This window comes from Lycorma delicatula, chromosome 10, assembly GCF_047948215.1.
Source record: "Lycorma delicatula isolate Av1 chromosome 10, ASM4794821v1, whole genome shotgun sequence".
NCBI classification, from domain to species: Eukaryota; Metazoa; Arthropoda; class Insecta; order Hemiptera; family Fulgoridae; genus Lycorma; species Lycorma delicatula.
The window spans coordinates 5,459,439-5,480,372 of NC_134464.1; the positions used below are offsets into that span (position 1 = coordinate 5,459,439).

General features: G+C 33.2%; 1 long non-coding RNA gene across 2 annotated transcripts; it reads left to right on the forward strand.

Moving 5' to 3' along the window:
• The first annotated feature begins 6,384 nt into the window (after positions 1–6,384).
• LOC142331485 (uncharacterized) lies at positions 6,385–10,997 on the forward strand. Of its 2 annotated transcripts, none has more exons than XR_012758005.1 (2): positions 6,385–6,531; positions 10,618–10,997. It is a non-coding gene; the product is annotated as an uncharacterized LOC142331485 (long non-coding RNA). The 2 variants fall into 2 exon arrangements; XR_012758006.1 differs by lacking the exon at positions 6,385–6,531 and adding an exon at positions 6,568–7,072.
• The last annotated feature ends 9,937 nt before the right edge of the window (positions 10,998–20,934 follow it).

Genomic DNA, 20,934 nt, shown 5'->3' on the forward strand with positions numbered 1-20,934 from the left:
GCAATAATGACAAACTTGAGAAAAATGAAGTTTGCCAGTCAGGCCGCTTTTGTAACTGATAAATGAGATATGCTGGGATTTTACTCTTTTCAAGAAAGAAAATTCTGTAGACTTCGTTCGGTTCCTCATTTAAGTGATTTGAATAAAAGGAATGTTCAAGCTACAGGAACAATATGGAAGACCCGAATTAGTTATTGTGATTTACCTGTGGTTGAACTAAAGAAAGAGCCAAGAGGAACTTATAATTACAGATCAAACAGCTCGGCCGATGTACTTGCCACTGTATAGAATGACAACAGCACAGTTTGTGTGGCAAGTAATTTTGACAGGTACATCCCATTCGTCAGGTTGCACGTTTCTCGCAACAAGAGAAAAAGTGAAATTCAGTTTTACAACCACAAGTAATCAATCTATAATTACAGTTTACACACGTGTGGCATCGACAGAGCTGATCAAAAAATTTCTCCAAGTTACAATCAAGGGAAAGAAGTGGTATTTTCCAATAATTGCACACCTGATTGATGTTAGAGAACACAATTCCTGACAGTTAAATAGGCAAGATGGTGGAAGATTAGACAACCTAACATTTCATCAAAAAGTTGCCACTGCAATACTCAACGAATTCTGTCTCGAAAGGGACAACCATCTCATACATCAAAGCTGGACTCTAAGTTCAACAGAATGGAGCACTATGTGACAGATTTATATTTCATATTTTCATATTGCAGGGTGTAAAAAGTTTTTACTTGTTTAATGTATGTGTTTTGTAAGTGTCAAAAGAATGTAAATAATGTATATTCATATATTCAGTATACATGATGGTATATTAGGCTGCAATCCTTCTGGAAGGATGGGCAATATTTTGAAAAAAGAAAAATTATAATTTGCATGACATATTAACACTAATAGAAACAATTATCTAAGAAATTACAAAATTTTCAAAAAAAAATAATTCAGCCTTATCGGGTTAACCTTTATAAAGAATGAAGATATCAAAAGCATTATTCACATAAAAGAATATATTTTTAAATTATTTTTAAAGGCTTCCTCAATCAGACATAGTGGTAGATTAATACAAAAATCTTCCAAATATAAAAAAGATTGTAAAAATTATAAATCAATTAAAACATAAATAAAAATATTCTTCATTAATAATACACTATTTTCTTTCCAAAAAAGTCAGACCCTTACAAGTAATTGAATTCAAAATATTTTTGGTGATCGCTACACCTGCTTGGGTGATAATTGATGTATGTGTCTGTAGTATGAAAATTTCTTTCATGAATCAAATTGCCATATTAAGAGCCAACAATAAGAAACATTAAGCCAATAAACAACATTAAGAAATGTTGTTTATTATTGCAATAAAGTAAATGTAATTGTTTAAAATATCCTGATGGTGTAGAAAAATTTATCAACCTGAAGTCCAAATAAATATCAAAAGATGTTCCTTCCAGTCAGTAACTGAAATATTTTTTATGCGGTACTTAAATATAAAAATTGAATTATTCAAGAAATATTTAATTTCCTTGTTCTGTTGTGCTTAAATTTTATAATTAAAAATTTATTTTCTGCACTTATAGATTGCTGATAATAAACACACGCTGCTTTCAATTGATTTATTATCAATTTAGTTAACATACCTCCTCTATGAATCATGAGACCTTGCCGTTGGTGAGGGGGCTTGAGTGCTCAGGGATACAGAGTAGATGGACCGAAGGTGCAACCATATCGGAGAGGTATCTGTTGAGAGCCAGACTAAGGAATGATTCCTGAAAGAGGGCAGCAGCTCTTTCAGTAGTTGTTAGGAGCGTGAGTCACAATGACTTAAACGGCCATATCAACATCACTCAGTCCTCTGAGTACTGCGCAGCTGAAAGCAATGGAAAACTACAGCTGTTTTTTTTTCCAAGAAAATGTGGCTCTCTGCATTTTCACATAGTAATAATGGAGGCGCCTTCCTTGGTAAAATATTCCGGAGGTAAAATAGTCCCCCGTTCGGATCTCCGGGTGGGGACTACTAAGGAAGGGGTCACCAGAAAACAAAAAAATAACATTCTACGAGTCGGAGCGTGGAATGTTAGAAGCTTAAAAAAGGTTGGTAGGCTTTTTTTTTTTTTTTTGTCTTCAGTCATTTGACTGGTTTGATGCAGCTCTCCAAGATTCCCTATCTAGTGCTAGTAGTTTCATTTCAGTATACCCTCTACATCCTACATCCCCAACAATTTGTTTTACATGTTGGTAGGCTAGAAAATTTAAAAAGGGAAATGGATAGGATGAATGTGAATATAGTAGGAATTAGTGAGGTTCGGTGGGAAGAAGGCGACTTTTGGTCAGGTGATTTTAGAGTAATTAACTCAGCGTCAAATAATGGGCAGGCAGGAGTAGGTTTCGTGATGAACAAGAAGATGGGGAGGAGAGTGGAGTATTTCAAGACGCATAGCAATAGAATCATTGTAATAAGGATAAAATCAAAACCTAAACCGACAACGATTGTTAACGTCTATATGCCTACAAGCGCCCATGATGATGATGAGGTAGAGTGTGTATACGAAGAGATTGATGAAGCAATTAAACACGTTAAAGGAGATGAAAATTAAATAATAGTTGGAGATTGAAATGCAAGCATTGGAAAAGGCAAGGAAGGAAATATAGTGGGTGAATACGGGCTGGGCAAAAGGAATGAAAGAGGGGACCGACTTATAGAGTTTTGCACGAAGTATAATTTAGTAATTGCCAACACCCAATTTAAAAATCATAATAGAAGAATATACACTTGGAAAAAGCCAGGCGATACTGCAAGGTATCAGATAGATTATATCACGGTTAAGCAAAGATTTAGAAATCAACTGGTTGACTGCAAAACTTACCCTGGAGCAGACATTGATAGCGACCATAATTTGGTGATAATGAAATGTAGATTGGGGTTTAAAAACCTGAAGAAAAGGTGTCAGATGAATCTGTGGAATTTAGAGAAGCTTGAGGAAGAGGAGGTAAAGAAGATTTTTGAGGAGGACATCGCAAGAGGTCTGAGTAAAAAAGATAAGGTAGAAAATGTAGAAGAAGAATGGGAGAATGTTAAAAAGGAAATTCTTAAATCAGCAGAAGCAAACTTAGGCGGAATAAAGAGAACTGGTAGAAAACCTTGGGTTTCAGACAATATATTGCAGCTGATGGATGAACGTAGAAAATATAAGAATGATAGTGATGAAGAAAGTAAAAGGAACAATCGGCAATTAAGAAATGCTATAAACAGGAAGTGCAAACTGGCGAAAGAAGAGTGGATTAAAGAAAAGTGTTCAGAAGTGGAAAGAGAAATGAACATTGGTAAAATAGACGGAGCATACAAGAAAGTTAAGGAAAATTTTGGGGTACATAAATTAAAATCTAATAATGTGTTAAACAAAGATGGTACACCAATATATAATACGAAAGGTAAAGTCGATAGATGGGTGGAATATATTGAAGAGTTATACGGAGGAAATGAATTAGAAAATGGTGTTATAGAGGAAGAAGAGGAAGTTGAGGAGGATGAAATGGGAGAAACAATACTGAGATCTGAATTTAAGAGAGCATTAAAAGATTTAAATGGCAGAAATGCTCCTGGAATAGACGGAATACCTGTAGAATTACTGCGCAGTGCAGGTGAGGAAGCGATTGATAGATTATACAAACTGGGGTGTAATATTTATGAAAAAGGGGAATTTCCGTCAGACTTCAAAAAAAGTGTTATAGTAATGATACCAAAGAAAGCAGGGGGAGATAAATGTGAAGAATACAGAACAATTAGTTTAACTAGTCATGCAACAAAAATCTTAACTAGAATTCTATACAGAAGAATTGAGAGGAGAGTGGAGGAAGTGTTAGGAGAAGACCAATTTGGTTTCAGGAAAAGTATAGGGGCAAGGGAAGCAATTTTAGGCCCAGATTAATAGTAGAAGGAAGATTAAAGAAAAACAAACCAACATACTTGGCGTTTATAGACCTAGAAAAGGCATTCGATTACATAGACTGGAATAAAATATTCAGCATTTTAAAAAAATTAGGGTTCAAATACAGAGATAGAAGAACAATTGCTAACATGTACAGGAACCAAACAGCAACAGTAACAATTGAAGAACATAAGAAAGAAGCCGTAATAAGAAAGGGAGTCTGACAAGGATGTTCCCTATCTCTGTTACTTTTTAATCTTTACATGGAACTAGCAGTTAATGATGTTAAAGAACAATTTAGATTTGGAGTAACAGTACAAGGTGAAAAGATAAAGATGCTACGATTTGCTGATGATATAGTAATTCTAGCCGAGAGTAAAAACGATTTAGAAGAAACAATGACAAAAGTAATGAAATGTAGTAGAAATAACAAAGATGGACAACTGAATGTGAAAATAGGAGGAGAAAAGATTATGGAGGTAGAAGAATTTTGTTATTTGGGAAGTAGAATTAGTAAAGATGGACGAAGCAGGAGCGATATAAAATGCCGAATAGCACAAGCTAAACGAGCCTTCAGTAAGAAATATAATTTGTTTACATCAAAAATTAATTTAAATGTCAGGAAAAGATTTTTGAAAGTGTATGTTTGGAGTGTCGCTTTATATGGAAGTGAAACTTGGACAATCGTTGTATCTTAGAAGAAAAGATTAGAAGCTTTTGAAATGATATAGGAGAATGTTAAAAATCAGATGGGTGGATAAAGTGACAAATGAAGAGGTATTGCGGCAAATAGATGAAGAAAGAAGCATTTGGAAAAATATAGTTAAAAGAAGAGACAGACTTATAGGCCACATACTAAGGCATCCTGGAATAGTCGCTTTAATATTGGAAGGACAGGTAGAAGGGAAAAATCGTGTAGGCAGGCCACGTTTGGAATGTAAAACAAATTGTTAGGGATGTAGGATGTAGAGGGTATACTGAAATGAAACGACTAGCACTAGATAGGGAATCTTGGAGAGCTGCATCAAACCAGTCAAATGACTGAAGACAAAAAAAAAAAATAAGTTAACATAAATGAGTTAATATTTTATAGTGTCCCACGAAGAAACAGGGAAACTATCAGGAGATGTTCTACTGGTGAAAGTAATGAAAAAATTTCATATAAATATAGGTCTGTAAATGATCCTGAAATGATATGGAAAGCTACCAGAAATATTTTACTTTGGGCAGAGCACTGTGCATATTGTGAAGGTGGGAATTTTGAACACTTACTGTAACTGAGGTTTATTATTCTGTTACCGATTATCATTTCATCTAATCTATTTTTTTTTATTTTGCTTTATTAAGAGTAATTTTATTAGATACAGAATAATATGATTTTCTACCTATTTTTCGTCTCAGTAAAAAATCAATTTTTAAAAGTTTTTATGTACTTTTTATTGGCTGTATTTACATTAATTTTCTCAGAATTAAATTTTCTATAAATTACTAAATCTTCTGCATTTATTAGTCATTTAACAAAGCTATTGTATTACAGATCTAAAAAAAAAAGTTGTTTTTCGACACTGAATTTTGTGTTATACTTCAGATACCTTAAAAGCTATTACAGTTATAATTCTGGGACTTGTTTTATCCTATTTTCCGGCTCAAATTACATAAGAAACTTCCAAATTTACTGCTTACTTTGGGTCTCAAAAATGACAGTGGAACTTCTTTCTATTAGAAGAGCTGAAATCCATGCAAAATCTTTCGCTAGCTATAACTCGAAAGCAAGCATTTCGAGACATGTTTATATGAACTTTTTTCATTATTTTTTGGCAAAACTATCATTAAAATTTCTCCATTTCTTCGTGGAGAAAAGACATCATGTGTGGATTACCAATATCCATATCTTCCAAAAAATCTCTTCCCAAGGAAGAAATTTAATTAGTTAAGTGTCAGCATGGATTTTTATATTTGTTGCCTTTGCTGAGCCATTAGTTCACCAGCAACTCTAAATGTAAAATTACTTTTATATCTTGAGTCTTGTAGGCTGGATAATCTGTTTGAAGTACCTTAATGATATCATAAGATAATAATAACTGAACTGTTTATAATAAGAAAAAATGTCTAAAATCCATTTTTCATAAAACCAGTTATAATTATGCCATTATTATTACAACTGAAAGATCATCTTAAATGTAAACTGAATTTTTGAGGTCCAGGTTTTAGTCAATGAATAATGTATTAATAACTATATTTATTAATACTAATAATAAAAGGAAAAAACGATACTGTTGTGTTTGGCACATCCGTACATCACCTGGCTCGATACTTCAATACATACACTAACCAATAGATGACGCTACTTGGCCTATTATAGGAACAGTAAAAGTATCACGTACTTAACACGTATTAATAATTCAACAGCTGTATTATAACGTTTGAATTATATGGCTGGGCCCTGTTTCATAATGATGCAATGATCATATTTTTCTTTTCAACCACTATTCATTAGAAGCTGGTATCAGCTGTTTAACCTATCAACTTTTTTTTTATTTTGATTTTAATACGATTTAGAAGTTAGCAAGCAAAGGTTAATTTGAAAGTGCACTAATAGGTAACTAAGTTTCTATACTACACTGTTTACCTTTCTTAACGCTTTAAATGGTATACCGGGTATAGCTCACGTAGAGTAACGCGGATGGATTACCGAAGCTCGAGTTATACATTTAATTCTATTACAACCGGCACGCGGGCTATTCTCGTGTATATACGATACATGCAATTAACCTTAATTAATTTTGAACGGTTTTGAGTATCTCTTACCACACATCTCAGGAATGGTCGACCTCAAACTATCCACGACTACACTTCATTTACACACACATAATACACATTCATCCTCTAAAGTAATACCTTGCGGTGGTTCCGGAGGCTTAACAGAATAACATGAGAGTAACCCTTACCGCCGTCTGTTAGATATTTTGGAAACTACGTAATTTTATTCAACATGTGTTTCTTGCCGGCGAAAAGCTTGGTGATGGCACTTCGTTCATGTTAGTGCGTTACCTTGTCATGTGTTTCTATTGATATTTCACCAAGATATCTACATAATATGTTACGTTTATATTAGTGAAATGAATACTGTATTCTTTTTAGTAAGTTAGTTTGCTTACGGCGTAAAATATACGCCTTAAAGTTTTGTTTACTTTCTAGGATATTTTCTAATGTGAGTTGATGTTTTGATTTTTCCAGATGCGTTTATTGTTTTATATTCTGACATTTATTACTTGTACTAAGTAAACATAAATATGAGTGAATGTTATTGCGTAGACGATCCTAAAACTGTTAAATGATCATTCAGATTCTGATATTGATGATAATATTAGTTAAAATGAAATTCACCTTAAAATTCTAAGTGAGGTAATTTTTGATTCTGGATAAGAATTGAGAAATTGATTGAGGATAATGATGCAGATTTCGAAATAGGGTCAGATTTTTTCTGACAGTGATGGTAATGTTGATAATAGGTCTAACACTGCCAATAAAGTTTTCCTGATCAGGGTCCATCTACATCTACTTCTCAGCCTGAGGCCAATAAAAATACTAAAAGAAAGAGAAGTAGTGGGCCTGCAAACCAATCGGATGAGATGCTGGGATGTTGTTTTTTGACAATCAGCGCCTTCTGCCTGATTTAAATGAATTTAGTGGCTTAACAATTGCTATAGATGAGACAGCACCATTTGATGTCTTGTTTTTTTCTGAGTCAATTGTAAAACTCATAAAATCTGAAACTAATAAATATGCTAAATGTATAACTGATAAACTAAAAAGAAATAATAAATTTAAACCAAATAGTGTTTGGAGTAAATGGGGGACAGTTTTTATTTTTGGATAATTTTGTCATCAAATTCAAGTTATAATGTTTTTGCTAAGTACAGTAAAATTATGTTTTTTAGATTATTGAACTATTGATTGTGATGGTTCAAAGTTATGTGCTTTGAACCAAATTAATAAATCTTATATGGATTTATTAATTTATGATGAAGATAGTAATAATCTGTTCAAAATACTTCAAAAATGTTTAGGATTTGGGTACCAGGTCTTTAACATTGATCGATATTAAAGAAAAGAGAACTTATGACTAATAAAACTATTGCACAGAAAAGTATTGGGTAATGTATTTTTAGAAACATAAAAAAAAATTTCCATAAACGATATGTTGTATCATTGAATTAAACCCATAATCCCAATACCTTCTCAGCTGTAGAAAAAATACTGTATCTAACTCTATAATGGCCATTAATGCACCAATGCAAAGTGTATGACACTCATCAAGGCTCGTGTCTCAAAAAGATTTTTAATAAATTAAAAATTCTACCAATATTAGTCTGCTCTTGGCATTTAACAATGAAATTTCTCCATCATTATTGATATAGTAAGTTTCCCACTCTGTGATGTGTAGGAAATAAACAATTTGAGGCCTGAATATAAGTTGTATTTTAATGCTGAAGGCTTTTAAATGATGTCTTCCGATAACCATTTTGGTATTGTATTCTAATTAACTACAAATCAATTCATAGATGTTGTAAGCTTGTAAAGTACGTAGACTACCCAAACAAAAGATGCATAACTGCTGAGTCCCTGAAATTAGCAAAGTTGTGCTAGATAAATGGAAACTTTTGAAAAGTCATTTTAGTTAATTCTGGTTTGATATAAATTGGAAAGCAAGAAAATATTCAAAAGTTATTACAGAATGTTACTTAAAATTTAAAATTAATTTGCAATTCTGATTTTTAAAAAGACCATCATCAGTAGACAATGAGGAAATTGTATTTATATAAGAAAATAAATGAGAAATGAAAAATACAAAAAATACTTAAGAAACGTTATAAATAAAACTAGTAGTTTTTAACTGTATTTTAAAATGAGATAAAAAATTCAATCAATTTTTCTCATTTTAGGCCGTCGCAATCAAAAGTGTAAATTTAGCTAAAAAAAATCCATTAAAACTTCAAACTCAGATTGCCTACCATAACCTAATACACCCCTTTTTTATAAGGTTAATAGGTAATCTATTTTAAGAAAAATAGAGAGTGTTGCTAGAATATGTTTCCCAATTACAAAAATCTGATTTCTATTTCTAATATGCCTTTTTAAAAATGGTTACTTACTACAAATTTCAAGACCAATATCCAGGCAATGTTGGGCTACAACTAATTTCCATGATTTTTTTATATTTATATCCACTTGATTTATTTCATGTAACCCCAATTTTTATTGGCGTTACATGAAAAAGCAAGGTAAGCAAGTTAATTTTTTGTCAGTTTTCTTTTCTAGTAAAACCAATGAATTTGTTGCTTCTGTAGTAATAATTTTTTTTGTGATTAGCTTCTTGACCATATTGCTCACAGTTTGTTCTGTAAAACATTTTCATTTGACTTGATAGTTTTAGTTGTTAACTCTGATACAAGTCATTAAATTGTTTTTATACATTATCAGCACCTTAAGAACTAAAAATATATGAAGTAAATATAAAATGCCAGTACTTAAAGGCTTATATAATAAAATTTAATCAGACAAGTTAAAATCTTTTTTTGGGAAATAAAATAAGACCACCCTTGACCTATTATCGTGAAGCAAGTTATTAAGCTTCAAACACATCGGCAAATATATAATATGACTAGTATAAATACTAACAGCAAACAACTCAACAGCTTTCTGTTGCCTTTGGAAATTTCATTTCATTATTCAAGTTTATATTCAAAAACAAGAAAAACCAAACAAAAATAGCCTCAGATTATTTTTTACCCCTTAACCACAAATGCATAAAACGTGCAAAAAAAATTGTAAAAATATGCCTTGTTTCAGATTTCAGTTCTTGCCCATTCACAAGATTTTTCAATGTATGGTTTTCTGGGGCAAGGCTTAATAATGATTTAAATCAAGAAAAAAAAATAGAATGAAGTCTCTTTGTTTAAATGAATTGATACTTGTTAACAAAAATGTGATGAAATATTTCAAACTGTGCTGTTTATACTCAGTAACTCTTGCAAGAAAATAGTAAGCCAGCTTATTTTTTTGAGTAGCAGTGCAGTATAAACTACAGCTTGTAATTAATGCTGTGATGTGTCATTTATAACTTTTTATCTCCAAAACAGTTAAAAGTAGCAGTTATTTTAAAAATTCCAAAAACAAATCACCTATCCAATTGATTAAAGATGTTGGTAGAAATGCTTATGTGTAATCTGATGTAATAAGATCTATATTATTCTTCTGGATGCTGTTAATGTATTAATGATAAATTTTGTAATTTAAAAAAAAATATTTTTCTACTTGTTTAAATACAAAAAAAAAATGTATGTTGTGCTAATAACAAGTTGAAATTTGATTAGGTAATTGAGGTTAATTAAATAAAGGAGGTCACCCAGTCTATTATTTTGAAGATACTGTTTAAAAAGAAAAGAATGAAAACAACTTTCAAAAGGGTGTGGTTTATAAATCTATCATTTTTTTAACTCAGTTTTATCCTCCATTTATTTTTATCCCTTTTGTACATTATTTTATATTTCATCACACTTTTCATTATGTTTTACTTATTTTGTTATTTATTATTCGTATGTATCTTATATACTTCTGTTCATATAATATGCATTATATGAATGGAATGAAATTGAACCATTTTTGAAACGGCTTGTTTCAGGGAATGAAAATTTATCACATAACAACAATATTGTATAAACCCATAGTGATTGAAACATGATGTCGATTGATCACAAGAAAAGTGATGCTGTGCACGTGCGCATGTGTGATATGGAATTTTAAAGGAATTTTTAATTATGAGCTGTTGCCACTCGACTAAACAATGATTCTAACCTCTATAACAGCTTTAAAAATGATGCCAAACAATTGAGTTAAAGTGATCAGTAGGAAGGTGTCATCTTCCATCATGACATTGCCAGACCCCACACATTTTTGGCGACCCATCGAAAATTGAAAAAGCTTGGCCAGGAAGTTTTTGTGTATCAATCAATCTTGAAATGTATTTATATCTCATTAAAAGCTGCAGTTTATTTGATTAAATATGTTTTTATTCTTAAGATAAATCAGTATAATTTCTGCCTTTTCTCATTTGTTTTGTTGCTGTTATGTCCTTAGTCTCAAGTGTATTGTAATGCAATTAGCTCCTTTTTTTATTTTATTAAATGCTGAGTCATTCTAAACCGACAGCTTCAATGATTTCATTTTACGATCAATTTATTTTTAAATATGTAAATATTATTATAGAGTATTTATTACTTTGCTCAATGTTTGTTATTTGTGAAAAGTCAAGAGAAACTGCAATTCAAAATTTACATACAAAAATTTAAGAACAAATGAAATATTTTCTTCCCATTTTTATTTATAAACATTGTTAAACAAATAAAAACTAATGCGTATTCAGTTGAGTGATAAATTAGTTAGGTTTTAATATATTTATACATTTTAAGTTTCATTAACTCCTGTTATAGTCGTTAGCTGTCAAGCGATTAAACTGCATCCAGTAACGCATTACTTCATCGTATAATTTTATTTATCCAATATACCAGGATCCAATAGTATTGCTAATATAATTTAACAAAAGGTTGTTTTAAATTTATACTGAATAGTATGAAACTGCCTGAGAAGATGATTATTAGTTAAAATATGACGGAATTGTTTATTGATATTTTTTATATATATATATTATATATATATATATATATATATATATATATATATATATATATATATATATATATTATATATAAAGTATATATAAAGTATATATATATATATATATATATATATATATATATATACTTTCTTGGCGGTTGCAGTACTATGAATGAACAAGGAGAAAATATCGTAAATGTGACAAAAGTTGCTCTCTTTTTTTGTTGCTTCAGGCCAACAAAAAAAAAGGATGTGTGTGTCTTTATTACTGTCTGAACCAGTAACGGGAGTTAATGAAAATCTTTAGTATGTTTTTGAACTGTTCAATAAGATTCAAAATTTATCTTATACAAGTTTTCCCCAAATAAGTTTCAAATTCAAAAGTAAATATTATATTTGTTTAAAATGTTGAATTTCTCAAGATTTAGTGTTTTTCATTCAAATTTGATACATGTACATTTGCCTAGAAACCTTGGTAATGCTTTCACCGGTTTTTTAAACAAGTAATTCAGCTAGTAAGCTTAAAGATCTTTTGTGTGATATACGGTATGGATTATTTGTGGTTGACAGATGCTAAGCCCAAGAAATATTCAAAGCAAGAACCTTCTGGATGAAAGACAAAAATGTTACCGCTTTACTTCTGAGATCAACATAGGTTCAACAGTGTAAATTTTGCTCGGCTGGTAAGCTAATTATGTCAGTAATTTTATGCTTCTGAAACAAGAAGGAAGTGGACCGCTGAAAACTCTTAAGCCAAATATATCTCTCTTGTGCATTCTAGACTTTGTATATCGGTTACATATATTCCTAATTAAAATTAATTAAAGGGATATATTTCACTCTTAATCGGTTTTAATTATACATTGTAGAAATCTCAATTTGTTGTAGCAAATTAATCGGCTACATTACACTTTAATTTATCCATTTATAACAGAGGAATTCATTTGACACCGTATCCTCCCTCCAATTGTAGTAAAAAATATCTTTATACCACCTCACTAAGTGTTAGTAGTAGTACATCATATGTCCCATCTAAATACAGCTCTCTATTGAAGTGAAAGCTACAACTTCCTGCATGACTTTTTAAATGAATTTTCTATTCTAACCTTAACAAGGTTGCAGGCAAGTTCATTGACATTTGTTTGCTTAATATAATTTATATTTTTCTCTGTTTATGCTGTAGTTTTATTTTTATTTTTATTTTAAGTATTTTCTATATACGATTTAGGAATTTTTTTAACGTAAGCAAGTCATCATTCATCGAAAGAAATATCATATGTTTAGAAATATAATGAGTTGTTAGTCGCAATGGATGCATGGAACAAGGTCAGCTGACTAGTTATGTAGGTCATATTCATATAACCTACAGAATGAAAGAGACAGATATTACCGGTTTATAATTTTAGTAATTACTTTTGTTTTATATAACGTAAAATTATTTCCCCTTGTATGCAAATTTTAATGATATTACTTACCTCTATTAGCGATGATAAAGGATGTTCAACTCTTTTTCTTTTATTACAGATAAACAAGTTGGAAACTGGGAATTCCAGATTGAAATATGTATTTTAAATCTCATTAGAGGTAATTAATGACTGTTCTGTTGTTCTATTGAACTTTAAACTAGTCATGAAAGTGTATTTACCATGTCATCCCTTCCATATAATTTTGATATATATATATATTAAAATAAAATTATTGACTGTTATACAAGTATGTGGGCAGACAGAAGTGTAATTATGGTGGCTTCTTCGTGTAAATTCTAACCTGGTATTACTGGCTTTGATTTGATGTTGATCTTATTTTTAATCTATATTTAATTTAATTTTCCATACCCTATTATCTCCATTACAATCATTTAAATAAATATTTGATTCGGGTCGTAATACAAGATCACATAAGAAGTCCACAGATTATATCAGGGTCTATGGGTTATGGGCCACAGGTGTGTGTATATATATATATATATATATGTATACAGTAACTTCGCTTACGATTTTCACGGGTTCGATTTATTTTCGTTTCGAAAATTACGATTTTCAAGTGTCCGACGCAAATTAGCGTCTTAAGTGGAAAATTGTCGTAGCTGAGAAGCAGCTAAGATAACGTTTCTTTCAGAGAAGCGTTATTGAGGACGGTAGAGTGTAAAAGTTTTAACATACAAGAATTATGTGAGAAAATACGAGGGTTATTTTTTTCAAGGTCCGATCGGTCACGAAATTAAAACCAGAGTGAAAATAAAAGGTTTTTTATTTGTAACAAGCACTTACATAATTACGCTACTTCTCTACATAGTCGCCACTCCGATTTAGACGTTTGTCGTACGTAGTACCCAATTTCCAATACCCTTGTCATAGAACGGAGCCGCCTGTGTTTTCAGCCGTGTTTCTACGCCGGTCTGCAGATCGATGTCTGCGCCAAAATGTTGTCCTCCTAGCCAGCCTTTCATCCTCCGCTTATACTTTTTCGAGAGGAATGTTGTCAACAGGCATTGTCTTTCTCCATGACGATGCTCAGCCGCACATTACAGCTGTAACAAAGAAGCTCCTGCAGCGTTTTCGTCGGGAAGTCTTTGATCACCCGCTATACATCCTGGACTCGGCTCCATACGATTTTCACCTTTTTGATCACATGAAACGCTGGCTAGGAGGACAACATTGTGGCACAGACATCGAGCTGCAGAGCAGCGTAGAAACACGGCTGAAAACACAGGCGGCTCCGCTCTATGATGAGCGTATTGGAAAGTTGGTACCACCCTATGACAAATGTCTAAATCGGAGTGGCGACTATGTAGAGAAAAAGCGTAACTATGTAAATAATTGTTACAAATAAAAAAAAACTTTTATTTTCACTGAAGTTTTAATTTCATGACCGATCGGACCTTGAAAAAAAAAATAAACCCTCGTATTAATGATAGTAATTGTAAATACACGTAAGGATAAGCAAGTATGCGTACAGTGCGTACAATGAAAATAAAAGCTTGTGGTGGAGAAGATCGAGACTGCATTACTACCGAACCTGAAATCATTTACTAATAGGACAACAATAATAATAATAGTCGTAATTTTATTTATGCAAATTTAATTTATTACAGTTTTCATGTTTTATTAGTTGTAACTCATTATTAGATAATTTGATAAATAAAAATTTCATAAACAAGAATTTTAATGCGGTTGTATTTTTAATCGAAAAAATTTAAACTACTCCTTGAATGTATATTGAATCGGTAACTACACTAAATTGGATATACAGTTATTATTCTTCAATGTTTAAAATTTTCAAATTATTATTATTATTATAATTAGCAACAATTACTTGGAATTTGCATTATATGACCAGTTCAAGAGTAAGTTCATCATGTTCTCTGTCTTCATCGGAACAGTCACTTTATCCGTCCTTTCGTCGATTAGCGATTCCATCTTATAATCAGTTTCATCTTTTTTGACGTGTTGGCATTGTGGTCTCCAATCATCCTTATTCATTTTTTCTTCAGCTAATTTTGTACGGTCGGTACTTTTCGGAATGGTGAGTTGGAAGTCGCAGAACTTGAGGCCCGTATTTTTTTAATAGTTCATTGAAATACTTTATTTTTTAATTTCTATGTTTTAACTCGCTTTATTAAACGGAATATTGTTCTTTTCTAACCGGTTAATCGTGTCACTTTTCTTGTTATTTGAATTCAGAGGCTTCTCTAAAAGTGAATTGTGGTGTGGCGCATTATCGATAACAACCTCTGACTGGTGGGGAAGACCAGGAATTAATTTTTCAGATGTCCACTTCTTGACATTGTCGTAATAATCGTCAATTTTTGAACCGGTTTTCCAACTTAACATCGCGTTCGGAATGAACCCCATTTCTCCTCCAGCGTAGATTGTGGTTAACCGACCGTGTTTATTAATCGGCACACTTTACTTTTGCACCACTGTCATCCAATCGCGACTTTTTCGTCGAATTGGACTTTAAAATATACAATTCGTCTAAATAAACAATCAAAGAGTTTTTTCTGCAGTAGTTAATTTTTGTTAAATATTTTATCCTCTTCCACCGGATATCTTCATTCTTAGCCAAAAGTTTCTATTATTATCAGTTTTACACCGCTTTTCAAAATAGCTGCTAGTTAATGAACTTGTAAATAGAATACTCTTTTGAAATTCTTCAGTGTAATTTAATGTAGGCAGTTCATTTTGTTTTGCCTTACAACGCCTTGATCAAATTGTCCAATCCACTAACCGCTTTTGAACGTTGTTTGTACTTTTTTTAGTGTACTGAATGAGCACAACTGCGATTTAGATTTAAGAAGATGTTGCTTTTCTGTCAGAGTTTTTGAAGTTGTGATCTTGAGATCCCACAATCTGTTAAAAACGTATTAATTGTTTGTCATCTTCTAATTTTCCTAATTTTATAGCTTCTTCCTTCAAAAATCGTAAATATTATTAACTATTTCACGAGGCTACGGAGCTTTTTATTCTCTTCACAAAAAACAATAAATATCTTAATTTTTTCAAGACTTCCTCCCGCCGTACATAACTCAAATGAAATATTTTGATAACCTTTATTCGTATGGAGTGAACATTCGTTTTACGACTCGGTTGACGGAGGAAATATAATCGTATTTCACACAACTAAAAGCTATTCGAATCAGAAGTGTTAAAATCTTTAGCGATTTGAGTTTTTGCTTCATCATACGTTTTAAAATTTTTAATTTATCATCTACAGGTAACGCTTTTTCTTTTAATGCCGCTCAAGTTGTTCTTCACAGTCGATACCGATTTCACGACGTTTACCAAAGAAAAACAAACGATTCAAACCGTTCTTACCCGACAAAACAACAAGAGGATCAAGTCGGCCCGAATTCACACTCTGCACTGAACTGAATTCAACGATTCATATCCGCTGTTATGATGAACAGTTATTATCTGACTGTTTGTTTAGGGGAAAATTTACGGCAAACTTTCGGTGATTCACGTTTAATCTTATTTTCATTAATAAATTTTTAGACAGCCTTACGTAACTGTTAAATTTCAATTCGTCAGATATAAAACAGAGAGCGTGTTAGGCGAGATCGAGTGCATATCACACATATATACATGTGTTTTGCCTTATCGGTGTACCGACTTAATAAAAATAGTGTTTTAAGCAGAAAAGAGCTTATTAAGCGGAGTTTACTATATACGCAATCGAAAACTTTATTGTCTGATCCCGTTTAGAAGCCGAATAAAAAATTATAGAATTTTTTTAATCGTTTCATAACATGAAACGACACAACATAACGTGTTATGTTATTTTAGAGGATATTCTAATAAAAGATTGCACGATAAAGCGACATCCAATTTTTTATTGTAGCGGGACTTATAAGCAACCTAAAAGTTTCAAACTCTGTCAATTAAATTCATATCCTTAATAGCCTAAAAAGGTCTAAAATTTACAAAAAATTAACGATCAACCGCTTTGCTCATAATCCTTTACCGATCCCATCACTCTAAATGTTTCGATTACCGCTTTTACATTATGTCGTTTAGGGACCGGTGTACCTGGAAATCTAACAAAAAACTTGTTTTTCACTGTCTGTGTGTACTCACTCTTCTCACGGAATACGTATTCAACGAGAAATACATGATGTTCTAATGTTAATGCCGTTCTGAGCGTGCACGAAAAGACATTCTGCGCATTAAATTGTTCAAAGGCGACTAACACAAAAAAATGAAAAACAAAAATACACCTTCTCAAAAATACACCTTCTACCGATACACCTTCTCATCTTAAGATTCCGGCTGGATGGCTCGCAGAAACAAAATGCATACAACGCAGCATATCAACCTTTTCAGAAAACATTACTCGCAGCACGAGTTACTGTCAGAAATATGATATACAGCCAAAATATAAATAATAATAGAAGCAACACACACACACACACATATATATATATATATATATACATATATGTATGTTCAAAAACAGTTGAACGTCACAGGCCTTCGTGGTTGCCCGGACGCCTGGGTTGTGACGTCATAGGCAGGTGTAATATCACAGGCAATGTGCCTCGAGACGGTCTATCTGCCTAGATCTAAATCATATATCTTATCTAGTTCGGATGTTAGCACAGTTGAAGGTCGTTCGGTAATTGTGAGCCTGAACGTCCTCAACCTTAATCTTTTTTCAAATTGGAGTATCTTGAAAAATATTTCAAAAGTCGGAAGAGTGAAATTACGTTAGTATTCTTCCTCAGAATCTGTAATGGCCGTAGCGTTGTTATCGCCTGTTTTGAGCAACTCTTTCCGATTTTTGAAACTTGTATTTTTATTAATTATATATATTTTTCAACATAATTCAATTTGAAAAAGATTAACGTTGAGGACGTTCAGGCTCACAATTACCGGTCGTTCGACGTCAGAGGTGTGTGTTACATCTAAATCTCGTATCTTTTATAGGTCCGATGTCATAGAATTTAAGGATTTAAACTCGTATTTTATTAGGACCGATGTTAGCAGAGTTGAAGGCCGTGTGACGTCAGAACAATTGGCGCCTGCAGCCGGGGCTCGAGACACTAGCGCTGGTGGGCGAGATATGAACTAGATGAAGACAGTAGCGCCCCGGCGTGTTAGAGCGGAATTAAAGTCGATAATCGAAATAGTAATAGCGCGAAATATGATTTAGTAAATAAACGACATCAGAACTCTTGTCTGTAGCTAGGGCTCGAGACGGGATATCTAACCGACCTCGCAAGTTAGGATACGACAGCGTGTGTGTATCTGTCCCTTTAGCCGGTTGAGTTGCGCAACATTAGACTGGTACTGACTGTTAGTGGGTATCCGATCGGTGCTATTTGTTGCTACCGCTCGCGCCTCGGAGGCCGGCGATCGGTGCTGGTTGGCAAGGCATATCCGCCCTCCTATAAAAAGCAATATCTTTTTCGCGGTGGCATCGTTAGCGAGCAAGTTTAGGACGACGACATTTGATCGTTCATCATGTCATCCTTTGAGAAAATGCAATTACCGAACGATAGCGAATCGGCCCTATCGAAACTGCCAGACTAAATCTCTGCAAATCAAACGTATTCAATCTTTGGGCTACAGACGCCCAAAAATGTAACCTGAAATTATATCGATACAAACACCTTTACGACGATATCGCATTTTTGATGAACATCGGGGAAGATATAGAAAATCAATTAGAAAGACAGGCTTGATCACCTTCAGCCTTGTTCTGAAACGTGAAGCTTTTGTATAGAAATCGAATGTAATATGAAATAAAGACGATACAAAAATATGCAGCGGTAATGTTCGAGTACATGATGCAGGTGAAATAGAAGACGCGAACGAAAAGAACAAAGTAGAATTCGCCCCCTCGATAACGGTCCTCAGGAATCGGAAAAAAACGTGCTAGGTTAGAACTGTGAGAACCGTCACTATTCAACGTAATCGAAAGCGCACTCAATAACGACCTGGTTATGTGCGATAGCAATAAAATGAATGGTGAAAAAGATATATACCGATTCTTACTCGATCTAACACAAAATGTTATAAATCTACTTACCGAGCTGATTAACGAATACGACAAAAACATAAAATTCAACCTATTTTTGTAGTGCACGCGTGAAAGACATAGGAAACCGCTTGAGGAAACGAAGAAAATGAAACAAAGGATAAAAACTTTAAAACAGAAACGATACTGGTAAACAACAAAATCGATATTGACAAATCACTAGATAAAGCCTTCGATAAAATAATAAACGAAAAGACGGAATTTATAACTAAAGGAAGCGGTTGGTCTTTGCTGAGCATAGACAGTCTGTTAATCCGCATAAACAAATACTTTCCCTTATGCGATTTGACATACATCGATCTCCCTAAAGAAAGGAATCAACGATTGAAATGAAGATAACTGCTGCTTCAAATGGGCTATACTAAATAAATATGTAACTAGACCGAATCCTCATCGGGTAAATGAACGATACTACGTTTTGGAAGATGAATATGACTTTAGCGTAGTAAATATCATCTGAAATCAAAGGTATAGTGAAGTTTGAAAAAGCTAATAAGGTTTCTATAAATGTATACGCACTAAAAAAAACAAACAAGGAAATGAAACCGATACAGGTGTGTGTGTGAGGAAAAAGCCATTCCCTTCGATTTTCGGTTTATTAAGAATGAAACGATCAGTCGTTATTGTTACATATCAAATCTATCACGTCTAGTCCGATCACAGTTAACAAAACATACAGAAGCAATCAAAATATGCAAACGATGCTTCACCTTCTTCCGAAAAGACGCCGATTGTTACAGGAAAATGCAAGCTTATCTCCGACGCCCCTTTGATGAATGGACCGGCTAATGTTAAAATGCCGCAACATAGTAAAGACGGTACGCTGCCAGTACTAAAGTTTAAGAATTACCAAAACGTTTCCCGTTCTAGTCATTGCATACGCTGACTTTGAGAGTATACTAAAGCCGACTCCGTACTGTCCATCACGGACCAAAAATTACACGCATGTCGCACGGCAACATAAACCTGTGAGCTACCGACTGTACTTTGTGTTTCACAACTCTGTTGACGATGAGATAAAGTTTACCTCAAACACCGCTGCTGTGCAGAGGTCCTAACGCTGCACAGCTCTTTGTACAACAATTACTTGATTTAACGTCAAAAGTGACAGACAAACTGAAACGAAACGAAAAAATGGTATTTACAACTGAAGGCGAGTCAAGATACAATTCGGCCGATAACTGTGAGATGTGCAAGATACCGTTCGGTTCTGAAGCAAAAAAGATGAAAGACCGTTGCCATTTTACCGGAAGGTACACAGTAGTACTAACAATTGCAACCTGTGCAGGACTACAGAAACCGGTATCCCAGTCTTCATCCGCAATCTGTCAGGCTATGATTCTCACTTCGTAATAAGAGAACTGCATTATGACGGTAAAATGATATACTTGATACCGAAAATGACCGGGAAGTTCATCACGTTTACTAAGAACATCGGCAAAAACAAATCGGTAAAGTACGTGGACACATTCCAGTTTATGACGGCCAGATTAAACAAACTGGTGTCCAACAAACTAACCGAAAGACGCATTCCAGCATATCCGGAAGTGCTTCGGCAAACAAGACTTGCCGCTAGTGACAAGAAAAGGTGTATATCCTTACGACTACACTGACTCCTGGTCGAAACTCGAAGAAACGACTTTACAGTCTAAAAAACAGTTCTACAGCACACTAACCGACTTGTACACAGGCAAAGAGGATTGCAAACGTGCACAAAATGTGTGGAATCATACCTCGGTTGTCATACGTTAGGTGAATACAGCGATGAGTATCGATGTGAAAC